This window comes from Aplidium turbinatum, chromosome 12 (genome assembly GCF_918807975.1).
Source record: "Aplidium turbinatum chromosome 12, kaAplTurb1.1, whole genome shotgun sequence".
Lineage (NCBI taxonomy): Eukaryota > Metazoa > Chordata > Ascidiacea > Aplousobranchia > Polyclinidae > Aplidium > Aplidium turbinatum.
Window position 1 is genome coordinate 1,581,885 of NC_137483.1, and position 13,229 is coordinate 1,595,113.

Below are 13,229 nucleotides of genomic sequence, written 5' to 3' on the forward strand. Positions count from 1 at the left end.
TTAATGCTGAATCGATAGCTCAGTGGTTACGCGCCTGGCTCAAGATCACGCGGCACTGGTTCGATTCTCGGGGTGTGCGCTTGAGCAACGCATTTCAGGACTGCTCTCCATTCAGCGGTACCTAGTGAATGGAATAATTCCCCGGCAACAACACTTCAACAATTGGAAGACTTCACTCTGCCAATCTCGGTAACCGGCCCTGCGTCAAGAGCCTCTACAAGTATGCGAAACTATCAGGAATAACTTATCAAGGCTTTGTCAGTCCGAGGATAAAGATTCAAAACCAAATCAATTTTAAGTAAAACGGAAGTTAAGCTTGGCGTATCTTCAATTCAGTAAGCCATCTTTTACGAATTAGTTCGCATCTATTGCCTTAGGAGATTGAACGGTAAATTGTTATTTGTCCCATTAACGTTTTTTTTTCCAAACTCAAGAAACAACATATTTTTGATTGTCCGACTTTGGTTAAGTTTTCATAAAAAATAAAACAGAGAATATGCAACGGACAAATGAATAGTCATCACATATATCAAATGCGAAAACATTGCAAAACTTTCTTTTGTACAACTTTGCACTCCACTGTGTGGGTTGCAAATTGGTCTCAGAAAGATAAACAAGTCAAAACTGCAAACTAGAAGATTTTTCTTCCGGAAAGTGACCTTGGCGGGCATAAAAAAGATTAGCCTACCCAACAACCTCGACATTATATTTTGGCCGAAGGAGCAGCATTTTTTTTACCAAACATAACAAAATTGTAGAAATTTTCTGCCAATAAATCAGCTTGAAATAAAAGCATCGCAAATTGCCTACTGTCAATCTTTCTACAAAAGTGAGACATGAGGTGGTAAATCTATACATTTGAAAGTCCATGGGTTGCCATAGAAATACATCCAATATTCAACTATCTTGAAAAAAGAACTATTGCTACTTTGATAATGCTCGCCACGTCACAATGCCGTGGCTTGTTGGCACGTTATTTGAAAGCTTAGAGTAGGGCAAAGTGGGGGTTGTTGTCACAGCACGATTTCCATGTGATAACCCAAGCGAAAAACTACGAGTTTTCAATAGAAAGCATAGTTTTCAGTTCTCTTTCGTACAAGCAGTGAAGGTTAATAAATTTGTCACCACAGCAGAAATTATGAGGAGTGCCATTGATTTTTGGGCAAAATCAGGTTTTATAACTAAACTAAAAAATGGTCTGGCAAACTAAGGTATGATCATAACTGATCAGGAAAGATACCATTCGTTTGCTTTAAGCCTGCTCTTTTCCTCATACCAAACAAATAAGAGATGTACACATGGTTGTTAAAACCACGTGATTTCATACCACGGGGCGTGTTGTCACAGCTGTGACTACACGCCCCATGGTGTGCATTTTTGATGTTAAAAAACATAAAAAAATATTTTTGCTTATACAACGAGGGAATATATGCGTATTTGTTAAAATACAACGCAAAAATTAATATTAGATAAATGATACACACATATATTCGATAGTGACACATAATTCTAAGATGACATTTTTATTGCTTTTGACAATGGGTATAAACTTTTTATCAATATGTTGTAAATTAATTTCTTTGCATTTCGCATATTTTTTTATTCGTTCAGCCTGTATTAAAATCATTTTTCATTGGTTTCTGTCATATTTCAATCATAAAGCATGTGCAGAAATTTTGTGACAACACGCCCCGTGCTCTGTGACAACTGACAACACGCCCCGGGGTGGGGCGTGTTGTCACTGCCCAATTACTTACATTAAACATGCATTTATGTAAAAACGAAATAATCCAGAAAAACTTTAGCTGTAGCTAAAAGAAGTCGAATGATACCTCTTTCAATTGCACTATCTAGCATCTCGATACCATTGGCACAGAACGAGATATATGCTGATTTGTAAAAATTGTGACAACACGCCCCACTTTGCCCTAAAACACAATACAGATAAAGTCTGCCTCATGCTTTACCCATTGTCCCAAGCGTGGGTACTCGGTCAAAAATAAACAGCAACATCACAAATAAAGTCAATGTCTAAACAATATCTTATTCATAAAAAGCAAATATGCAAAGTTGTTATTTACGGGGTGAAATTTTTAAATAAAGATGGTTAGTTCAAAGGTCCTGATATACAGCTACAATCAAGTTATGATCTTCAAAGAGTATTGTTTAGGTAAAAAGTGCTCTTTGTAAGTTTTAACAATAATTACTATCAAATCATAAAGATTATCAAGAGACATGAACAACACATTGTAGCCTAAAACCAAAGCAAAAACTACTCCAACAATTACTTGAAAAAGTGCTGAAGTGGAGAGTTTAAGACACAGTCGGTTATCGGCAGAGCCATGGTTCTGATTACTGTTCACTTTAAAACGCAGTTCAAGGCGTTGATGAAATTTTGTCAGCAGCAAATTTTCTGTTTATTATTTGCAATCTTGCAAAACAGTTTACAAAAAAGGCAGTGATTCTTTGTTTAACTTTCTTCAAGACAATCATCTTCTCGCGGACGCTCATGGACTGGAAGTTTTTTAGTTTTTCTCACAAGCAGGTTCAACTTGTGTTATTGATTGAACCTGGAAATTATGAAACAAAAGTTTTCGGTTATTTGCATTCTTCGGTTTTTCGACGCGAGTGTCGATTGTTAAAATTAAATTAAAGAAACAGAAATGAAGCTTTGTGGAAAAATAACTTTATAGCCATATTTAGCTTTAAATTGAATTGAGAAGAGTTTCTGAAAAAACATCATTTTAAAACTATTATCAAAGGTAACAAAAATCACTAGGTACATGCAAAAATGATTGTTGTTCAACAAAGGGGTTTCCCTTCCACTTTACTGAGACAGATTCTGAGTTGCAAGCGGAAAACAGTTGAACTCCCGATTTTAAATGTCATTTTCCACAAATTAGTCACCGGTACCCCACAAGTTGAATATGTTTACACTTGGAAGACGATGCAACGATATATCAGACAAATTTATTCAATAATAAAACAAGTTCAGCTCCATTCTTGTTTCAAAGCATCAAATGAAAAAACAATGCTTACCATAACGTAGCAGGGGTCTATAGGCCTAAAAAGGTAGGTCTGGGGGGCCTCCCCCAGAAAATTTTGAAAAACACTTCCAATTTGGTGCGCTCTGAGAGCATTTCCAAAACAAAATCTTCGGACTTTCCCAGTCCGAGGATAAAGATTCAATCAATCAATCAAACTGGGACTAGTCTAGAATGTTGGCTGCTTTTTTAGACTGAGCACAAAAACTTATTGTCAATGTCATCTGTAAGCATTTACGACATGCATTGGACTGGTGCACTAGTAAAGAGCAAATAATTAGCCTATAAATTAAGCTAGTCCATTCTTGAAGAACACAAGTATGTTTGCTCTGAACTTGTGATGTCAGTCTATTGACCCAAAGAATTTAAAAAACACTTGTGCTGTTTCAGTACTGGTTGGTTAATGTACCCTTTGGAATTGCATGTCTTATTGTAGAATCTATGTTTTTTTTTGGTAAGAGAACCAGGTTTATTTTCAGCGTACTCAGTAGCCTATAGTTACAAGCCCGAAAATCACTCATGCGTAGAGGCTGTATTCCTTTCGCCTGAAACCAAAAGCAGCCGCTATGAGATACGCATTGATGTCACTGGGAAAGCAACTTTAACCATTACACCAGATAACACATCTGATTGGCTAAGCAGCTGGTGTCGTTTTGCAAAACGATTGAGGATTGGATAAAACGAAGGCGTTTTTCAATGTAGGGTAAGCAATTTTGAAAGTTGATTTCCCTGGAGCTTTAGTGATGGTTTCTGACAAAAGCGTTTGCGTTAATTGGCATTTATAGGCAAGAAATGCGGTTTGGTGAGGACTTAGACTACTCACAAGCGTTACGAGTAATTCTAGTCACGAACACAGTAATTTTCAAGTTAAAATAGACTTGATAAAAATAGTAAGAAGTTAAACCTAGAATTCAGTCATTATATTTTGCATAGTTTTCGCTCAGGTAAGCACTGCTTTCCTTGCTTTCCCTCACCGATCGTCACTGATGTCACGTACGCTATGTCGGACAAACCATGACAAAGTTTTCCACACGTTGGGCCACACGTAGTCTGGTGTGGTAAAACGCATCAAAGACAAAGCCCCAAGTGCTGTATGGACTTATTGCTTTCTCCACCGAGAGGCCTTTGCTGCAAAAAAGCTGTCTCAAGAGCTGCACGAAGTTTTGAATGATGTGAAGTGTGTAAACTTCATCAAAACAATAAGTCCACTAAATCGGCATTTGTTTTCGTCATTGTGGATTCTGATTATTATCAAGCATTGCTGTTGCACACAGAAGTGCGATAGTTGTCATGAGGTCGTGTCCTGAAGCGAGTTTGTAATTTGCGAGAGGAGATTGCTATCTTCCTGAGGCAACAGAACTGTGTGAGATTAGCCGAGAAGTTTTTGCTAGAAGATTTCAAGGCAAAAGTTGCTCACCTTGCCGATATATTTGACTCTCTGAATTCTCTAAATTTATATATGCAAGGCAACGGTTTTACGGTGATTGATCGCGCCGCAAAAGTTTCTGCTTAACACAAAAAACTCATATTCTGGAAAAGTTATGTCACCAGAGATGAGTACGATGTATTTCCTGAGCTAACGCAATATATCTGTGGCAATGAAGTTGATATTAAGCAAACGATAATTAGACACCTGGAACAGTTTGCCAAAAAGTTTGTGCACTACTATGGAGAATCTCTAACACTTAATAACCAAAATGATTGGATAATTGATCCATTTGTTGGAAAAGATCTGCCTCAACTTTCCATCCATGTTGCAGAACAGTTTATGGACATAACGACAGAAGTAGCAAACCGTATTTCTTTTGCGTCCTTCAAAGACAAATACCCCAAAGATTCTGCAAACATCCACTTTTAGGCTTCCATCTACAAAGTGTGTCCCACAGTTTCACAATTAGGGATTCAAAAGCAGATTCCATTTGCAACAACTTGGCTTTGTAAGATTGGATTTAGTGCCATGTGTGTAGTGAAAACTGAACAGCGAAACCGGCTGGAAGTTAAAGCCGACATGCGGCTATGCCTAAGCAAAATAACGCCTCGATTTCAAAAACTCACGAACAGCAAGCCAGCACAGCTATCTCATTAGTGATTTGATAAACATATTTGTTTCGGAAAAAGTTACTGCTTTTGTAGTGCTGTTTGTTTGCAACACAATCTTGTATGGCTTTTAAAATATTACGACGATTTGTTTGGGTCGCAAGATTTTACCAAACTGAATTTTTTTTTTAAATGGGTCGCCTTAAAAACGAGTTGGGAACCACTGGCATAGCGCACCCCCAGCGTGACTAGCTATGGATCGATTCGCCACGACCGCAATTAGCGGGTTGGAAGAAGCGTCACAGAAGCATGAAAAGAACATCGTCATCGATTTTGGTTGGGATAGATTGGTCATGTTTATAGCATCCTACATCTTCGGTGCTCTAACCGTGCTTTCAATCGTTGTCGTCATAATTGGTAAGTATGAGCAAATATGCAAGGGCAGGTTAGTTGATACAGAAGGTTAGTTGATACACCACTAAAAACGGATTCCAGAAAACGTTTTTTGTACAAATACCGCCACCAACTGGTGAAGAATAATGATTGAGTGGTGACATGATGATTTCGCTGTTATCCAATTTCAAGTTTGTAAAATAATGCGAAATGTTCAAAAATTGAGTTTTTTTGTAAATTTTTTCAAATTTACAATTCAGTTAATTCTTGAGTGTTTGAAAAACGGTAAAAGATTAACTTATTGGCGACAGGCAGTGTATAGGTGTATAGTATCATTGCATAAATCAAATCATTTTTAACCGACTTAGTTAGATTGATGGCAGACACATTTTTGACAAAAGTAAGGAAAAGGTTAGTTGATACATTTTAGCCCAGGCTAGTTGATACACTGTATCAACTAACCTGCATTCATACATTCAGTAACCTGCAATATTTCAACCATATTTTCAGGTAAAATAGGCCTACATGTGAAACTCTGTAAACTGGTTTGGAATTAGTTGTTGAACTTTTGAGCTGTGTGTAAATGAAGCTGCAGAACTTGTGAACTTGACAATATCGCAGAATTGATAAGGCCTCTTTGACAACATGCCCCAGTTTTATAAAAGAAAAACTGATCGATGCAGTAGCGTAGTCAGGAATTTTGAAAAGAGGGGGTTTTGACGGCCGGCGGGCGAAGCCAGACGGCGTCGTCGCCAAAGGCGACACCCGGCGGCGGGGGTCTGGGGGGCCTCCCCCAGAAAATTTGAAAAAATTACTTTGAATTTGGTGCATTTTGAGAGCATTTTCAACAAAGATGTGGGTATAAATATTCCTGTAAAATGGTGCTGTCCGGAGGCAAAGCAAAAAGATAAGATCATGTTTTCTTGGGCATTTTTTGGTAATAAAGCTGTCTCTATGTTTTCTTGTTAATTCCTGGCTGAGATATTTGAATGTTTGGTACTGGCAAAACTCGCTCTGTTGATGCAGTTTCGTTTAAAATTAGACTGTCACGATTTCTTTCTATCTCTTACCAGGAAAAAGACTTGGAAAGATTCAATGACGTAGTTTAATGGGTCAAACCGAAAAGCAGTCAATTAAATTCACGGATAGTTCTACTGGTGAAATGATATATAAAAACGCTTGAAGGACTCCAACGAATGGTTCACCACTTCCAACAATTAATCAAAGTAACAGTAAACGGCAATAGATTCCAATGCTTGCGACTATTGATCAAGTTTAACGTAATCCACTCGCAGCTTCTCATACGATTCTAATTTCAATCAGAAATTATATTAGCGTCAACTTGCTTTACTCGTATGCAATACTTCAACTTTTGATCAACAATAATCTTTGCTTTTATTACCAACTGCTACTATTTCAGCAATGATCTCTCATAACCAACTCATCATAATAATCAACTCATCATAATATAACTCCCATAATAATAATCTCAGCATCTCAGAATAAACATTACACAAACTACACCACTATTTATAGTTGGCTGTTCAGTCCAGTAACTTCGAGAAGGTTACATCATAAAGAACCATCGTTCGGTCACGTAGCATTTAAAAGGTAAACAACAGAAGTGTCTAGAAGGTCACGTAGGGAAAATGATTCCAGAAAACACGTTACATAATACAGATTTCGTCATCAGAGGTTACTTCAGGTCATAACCGACAATAACACAACGCACCAGAATTCCATAATGAAAACAACACGCTTGTTGAAGATACAAAGCAAGCCATCGCGAGGCATTTGCACCTTGATTGTGACATAGACAAACTTTGTTTTAGAGACATAGAGACTGAAAGCCTCATTGTCAATATCGTGACGTCACACGAGTGCCAAAGGGGGTTGTAACCCCCCAAACCTCCCCCTCCCCTTGGCTACGCCACTGGATGCTACAGATCAACTGAAGACCCTCTTACTGTACGTTGTACGTAAACTCTGGCTGTCATAAGAATTGACAATTATGTAAATTTCCAAATCTGTATAACAGGTTGGCGTTAGGAAGAACATCCGGATGTAAAATATCTTTATCACATTTTACACTAGATAACACTATAAGACTGCAGCACTGTCATGGATTTTGGTTAACCCTGACCTGGCAATATGGTTCTACTATCTACTCTACAGTAGTTTGAGTATAAATTTCAAAAGTAGCCTATAAAGTATATTATATTCTCAGTGTAAATGAGGCGTATTTTGATCGTATCAACTAGAAGTTCCATGTATCAACTAACCTCATAGGTGTATCAACTAACCTTGTTGGAAGGTTAGTTGATACAAACTGGAGATGTATATTTGAATGAGTCTGAACTGATAACCAGTGACATCAAACAGACTAAACTTGGGGGAAAGTTAGTCCAACAAACGAAGTTTCTTTAGCACCATCAATGGTGTTTCTATATCCAATAGTTTTAGTAAAATTTCACTAAATGTGAAAATTGTATCAACTAACCTGCCTTTGCCCTACCAATTGTGTTTGCTGACAATGTTGCAAGCAATAAAGTTTAATGTTTCAGAAATTTTAAAGTAATAAAAATAAATTAAGATTATGCGCTTCCTAATATTACGTGTTTCTAAAAAAAATCAAACTATTTCAAACTTACATCATAAGAAAAACTTCTGTCATGCAAAACGGATTTTTCAGATTAAAATGTTGAACCGCTTCTGAACATTCAAACTGCAGTGTCCTTCAAAAATTTTAACCTTTCGAACTTTGGTGAACCTTACGGCCCACTTTTTCCAGGAAAGATCAAAACAGAAATATTTTTAAAAAAATTTCAAAACAAAACAAAATTTCTTTTTGACGAAGCAGTTTTCTCTTGACAGTGATGGATGTAAGTTTAAAAGGGGGTAGGAGAAGTTTACCGAGAGGGAGGAAAGTTTAAAAGGGCCAAGGAAAAGTCTAAAAGGAGGAGGGAAAGTTCTCACTGCTAAGTCTTGGTTTTATTTAGAATTCCGTTTCTTAAGTTTTCACTCAGACAAAATGAACCTCGTCTCTAGAGCCTTCACTACTTCTAGGGCCAGTCGTATCCTGTAACCCTCCCCGTGGGACAATTAGCGTCGCGGTTGCAGAGTTCACCAACACAATCTGTTGAAAGTCATCAGCTTTAAACAACACAATCTGCAAAGAAATTTTGCAACTTGGCGATATTCCACTGCTTCAAAATCATTCAGACATCAAAAGTATCTACGAGATGCTTCCTTACGTGATTAGTAGTCAGGTGAGTCGTAGGCTATGGTGTGTAATCACCTACACAAAGAGAAATGTTTAAAGTAATCATGTTCAAAACCAAAATATACCAAAAATTTATGAATAACAGCAGGGATGCGTATATCAAGTTTCGTGGAGTATAATATTGTTACAGATCATCTGCTTCATAACGCCATGGGTGTATTGGCACTTCGTGATGGGGGCACGACTGAACGGCCAACTCAAGTAGGCTACATGAGGGTGTTACTGAAGGAGATATTTGAGAGGCTAAAGGTCATCAAGAGAGGTTTGTACAATGACAAGCCTTATGACCGAAGAAGCGAAACGTTTAATGGCTCGGAACGTTACAAGAACGAGGCGCGGATCGAAAAAGTCGAAGATGTTGAAGAATACAAAGACGGATTGAGACAAAGACGGATTGAGGCATTACGCGCAGGCACCGCCCATCAAAGTAACGAATCAAGAGAGCTCTTGCAAAGTGCTGCAGAAGCTACTTTTGAAAGGGTCAGTGTGGTGAGATTAACCATGATGCAGTTACCATGTAGCATTGTAGCAAACATATTATCTTTGTATTCTACTTGAAAGCAAAAGGCAAGAAAAATCCGCAAAATCTGCTTTTGGCTTTCAGCGCTGTTATAAGGAAACTAACGAAGGAAACGTGGCAATGCTAATTATGTGCCCAAGTCAAGTGGCTTCCAGGATAGCTTTCGTTGTAACTAGGGACGTGGAGTAGCCATTTTATTTGATGTTTATTTTTTTCTGCAAACATTAATTTGTTTGTATTTAAAAAACGCCCTGGGTGCTGTTCAACCGAGTCACCCTCACTGTATGTTTGTTTGCTTTTTTTAATTTCAAGTAAATTGTTATATGCTTAAGAAGATTGCTGAGAAAGTATAGATAGCCAATAAAAGTAGTCATGCCACGCCGCTGGATTTGACCTGTTTTCCTTTCTTCTGACACTCTTTTGTGACGTTCTCGCAACCTTTCGCATTCATTGTCAACTCTTACACATTTTATTTCTCTTAGTCAAATACTTTCTGTTAATTGCTTTCGTTATCTTAATTAGTATTATTTCTGTTCTGAACCTTCTATAAGCATTTGGCACAGACCACTAAAACAATTTGTCAGTTTTAGGGCACTTTTGAAAATCTAAGTAAAACCCAAGTGCAAGTCAAACGTGTTTCCTCGCAAATCCCAGAACAACATGTTCTTCTGATGAGCGCGATGTTTGCTTCTGTTCTGCTCGAGGTTCCAATGTCGAGAAGCTTATTGCCTCACATCTTTCACTTCAGAATTTCTTACATTCTTTAAAAAGTTCATGTGGCAATACTCTTGTAGTGATCTGGATGATTTGTAGTCCATGGTATTTTATTCTTTTATGGCAACACTTCAATGAGGTGTTTGCGTCTGATTGGCTCTTCCATATTGCAAATTGAAATTGTAAAGCCATTGAAAGACACGTAAGCATTGTCTCGTAGTGATTTGTTTCAGATAATCGAAGAACATAAAGGCTCGGTTTTGTCACTTCAGAAAACGCATTGGAATGAGTTTGGAAATAAACTCAGCAACTTAATAACTGGAAGTTTAAAGGATCGGCATCTATTTTCCATGTTTTGTTATGAAAACTTTTCCTCTTTGGAGTACCTGCCTTACATGTTGTCAGGCATGATACATCAGTGGGCGCTAGAATGAAACAAAAGTTAAAATATTCATGAGAAATATAAACACTTTTATGTCTCCACTTTAGGTATTATGCCATAACAGTACTGTATGTAAGATGGACATGGACAATGTTTTTTTGTTTTTTTATAAATTACGACGTCTAGCTACGAAATATCAGCTAAAGCTGTAGGGGCTGACAAAGCCATTGCCTGAATATATGTCGTTCTTTGTAACATTTTCTTCTTTCATTTCCCTTTCTATCTTAAATTTTTCTGAAGGTGTTGCGACCGTGAAAAATGTCTTTCAACTCAATAACTTATTTCAGTCATAGCACGTTTTATCGTTCGCGTTTTGTCACTTCTACCTTTTTCTCGACATTTGCTCGACAAGTTTAAAGATTGGATTTCATCATTTAGCTATCAAAGATAATCTAACTAGTGTGTATCAAATGAGTGAAGACCTTTTTTTTGGAACTCCCTCTCTAATTTGCCATTTTCGCTACCTTTTTAAAAAAATTTAGCTTTCAAAAGTGGGTGGGTCAGGCCCACCCAAAAAATAAAGTAGGTGGGCTTATGCCCACGAGGCCCACGTGGTTCCTCCATCCCTGGGTGCACACACTCAAGAGGGGGTGAACACACTCAAGATGGGGTGAACAAACTCAAGATGGGGTGAACACACTCAAGATGGGGTGCACACACTCAATAGGAGGGCACACACCCAAGAAGGAGTGAACACACTCAAGAGGGGGCACACACCCAATAAAGAGTGTTCTCAGACGAACAACCCTAAGTAACTATCATGCACTGTAGGCCACAAATTCCATTGCAATAAAGGTTTTTTGTGTATAAGATATGATCCTAGTTAAAATAACGCAGGCTATATTGTCATTCAAGAGCAAAGCTTGTCTTGACTCTTTCGTATAGAAGGTTAATCCAAGAGTGGACTAACTACCTAAAGCGAAATTCAAATAATTCTGTGTGCAATTTCTTTTCTTGGATAGTTGTAATTGTTGTGAAACATTTTAATCAATACAAAGACCAAGAGAAGCTTAATCAACTTTATATTTTGCAGATGCTACCTTCCTCATGAAGAAATTTGTGTCTTGTGTTCCATCAACGGACGAAGGGAGGCGTTGATAATATTCTTTGTGGATTACACTTTGATCATTTTGACATTTCTCACAACGCTCTGCCACTTGTACTTCATGCGTAGAGCCACAAGAATAGCGGCTAGCCATTACTTTGAGGATATGAAGAAAACATGCAGCGTTGCATTTATAGCTGCTGGTCTGGCGAAAAAGGGCGAAGAAAAAGAAGGCAAACTGCGGTTGGAGCTGATGAAAATTTTGCAATCAGTTTTAGAAAGATTTAAAATGTCGCAATTAACGCCATCTGAAAATGTTTAGCAGCTCTATTTATTTGCAATGATGGTTCTCGAAGTCCGTAGCACCCTGGGATTTATGACATTTCCAAAAAGGTTTAAATATCCCGATCATGAAACCTCTATCCGTAATTTCATTTGTAAAGATGAATAGCCTGATTAGGTGTAAAGTTGGTAATGTCATCTGCATTTGTCTCAAGTCGGTGATCCTATAGTCTAATGCCCTGCTTTTCTGCTCGGCACTTAACGGTGACCAAACAATCTTCAAAGCACTTGTTTACATTTTTACGCACACGAAGCACTTGGAGAAACAAGTTGCTTGAATAGCTCTTCTTTAATTTACCATGTTCCTGTGTTTAGTTTTATATATTTTTAGTTAACAGGTGTGTTGTTATCATAGAAGTTGCTTGTACGCATTGAACTTAGTGGGCAGGTAATAGTGAAAATTTGTAAGTCAAAGATCAAGACCCAGAGGTGGGCACCCGCTACTTTTAAAGTAGCGCGCTACCCGCTACCGCTACTTGGGCCAAAGTAGCGCGCGCTACCGCTACCCGCTACCCATTTACAAAAGTAGCGCGCTACCCGCTACCGCTACTCGGGCCAAAGTAGCGCGCGCTACCGCTACTTTTTCCGCTACTTTTGTCTAAAATGACAGTAGGAAACACTCAAGTCTCTAGCGACGCAAAAATGACCATGAAAACGAATGTTATCATTCGTTTACGCTGTCATTTTAACGTCATTATAGAAAACACATTCTAAGGGAAATTTATTGTTACGCACCTTTCAAAAACACAAGCATTTCAAAATGAGAGGGTGGGTGGCAATTGACTAGTAGACCGTATGGTCGTCTCGTTGTCTCCCTGTCGGTATAGGAACTAATGTAAATTTGCATTGTGTATATTAATTGCATATTTCAAACATGTACTGACAAATAAAACATTGATTGATTGATTGAGAGTCACTGCCCGCTTTCGCTTAAGCACATCTTTTCCAACAGAGTAAAGTCTCTCCACCACAACACTGGAAGTAATGGGGGTGTTGTGTTTAATGAACAGATGTTTTAACTCGGTATTCGAAAAGCTCAAGGACTTGCTCTTGTCCGAAAAAAAGGTGTCCACAATTGTTGCTTCCTTCTGCACCGACGTTTCACGGGATGGCACAAACACTCCAAAAAATAGATCCTCGGAGTCATGACTGGTGTTGGTGTCACTCTTCTCGGTATCAACCTGGCTTGATGTCTCCCGCAACAGTTGAATTACATCTGTTTTGACTTTTTCTCGCAGTGCGTCAGCATCATCCGTGGAAACGTAGTGCAGAAATTGTAGCCACGACGTCTTGAAGGAGGGATGGAGACATGATGCCATAACGCATTTCATGTTGTTGAAGCACTTGTTGAATTGTTTCTTCACCCCTTCAAGGACTTTCATTTTCAACTCCTCATAAGTCACAAGATC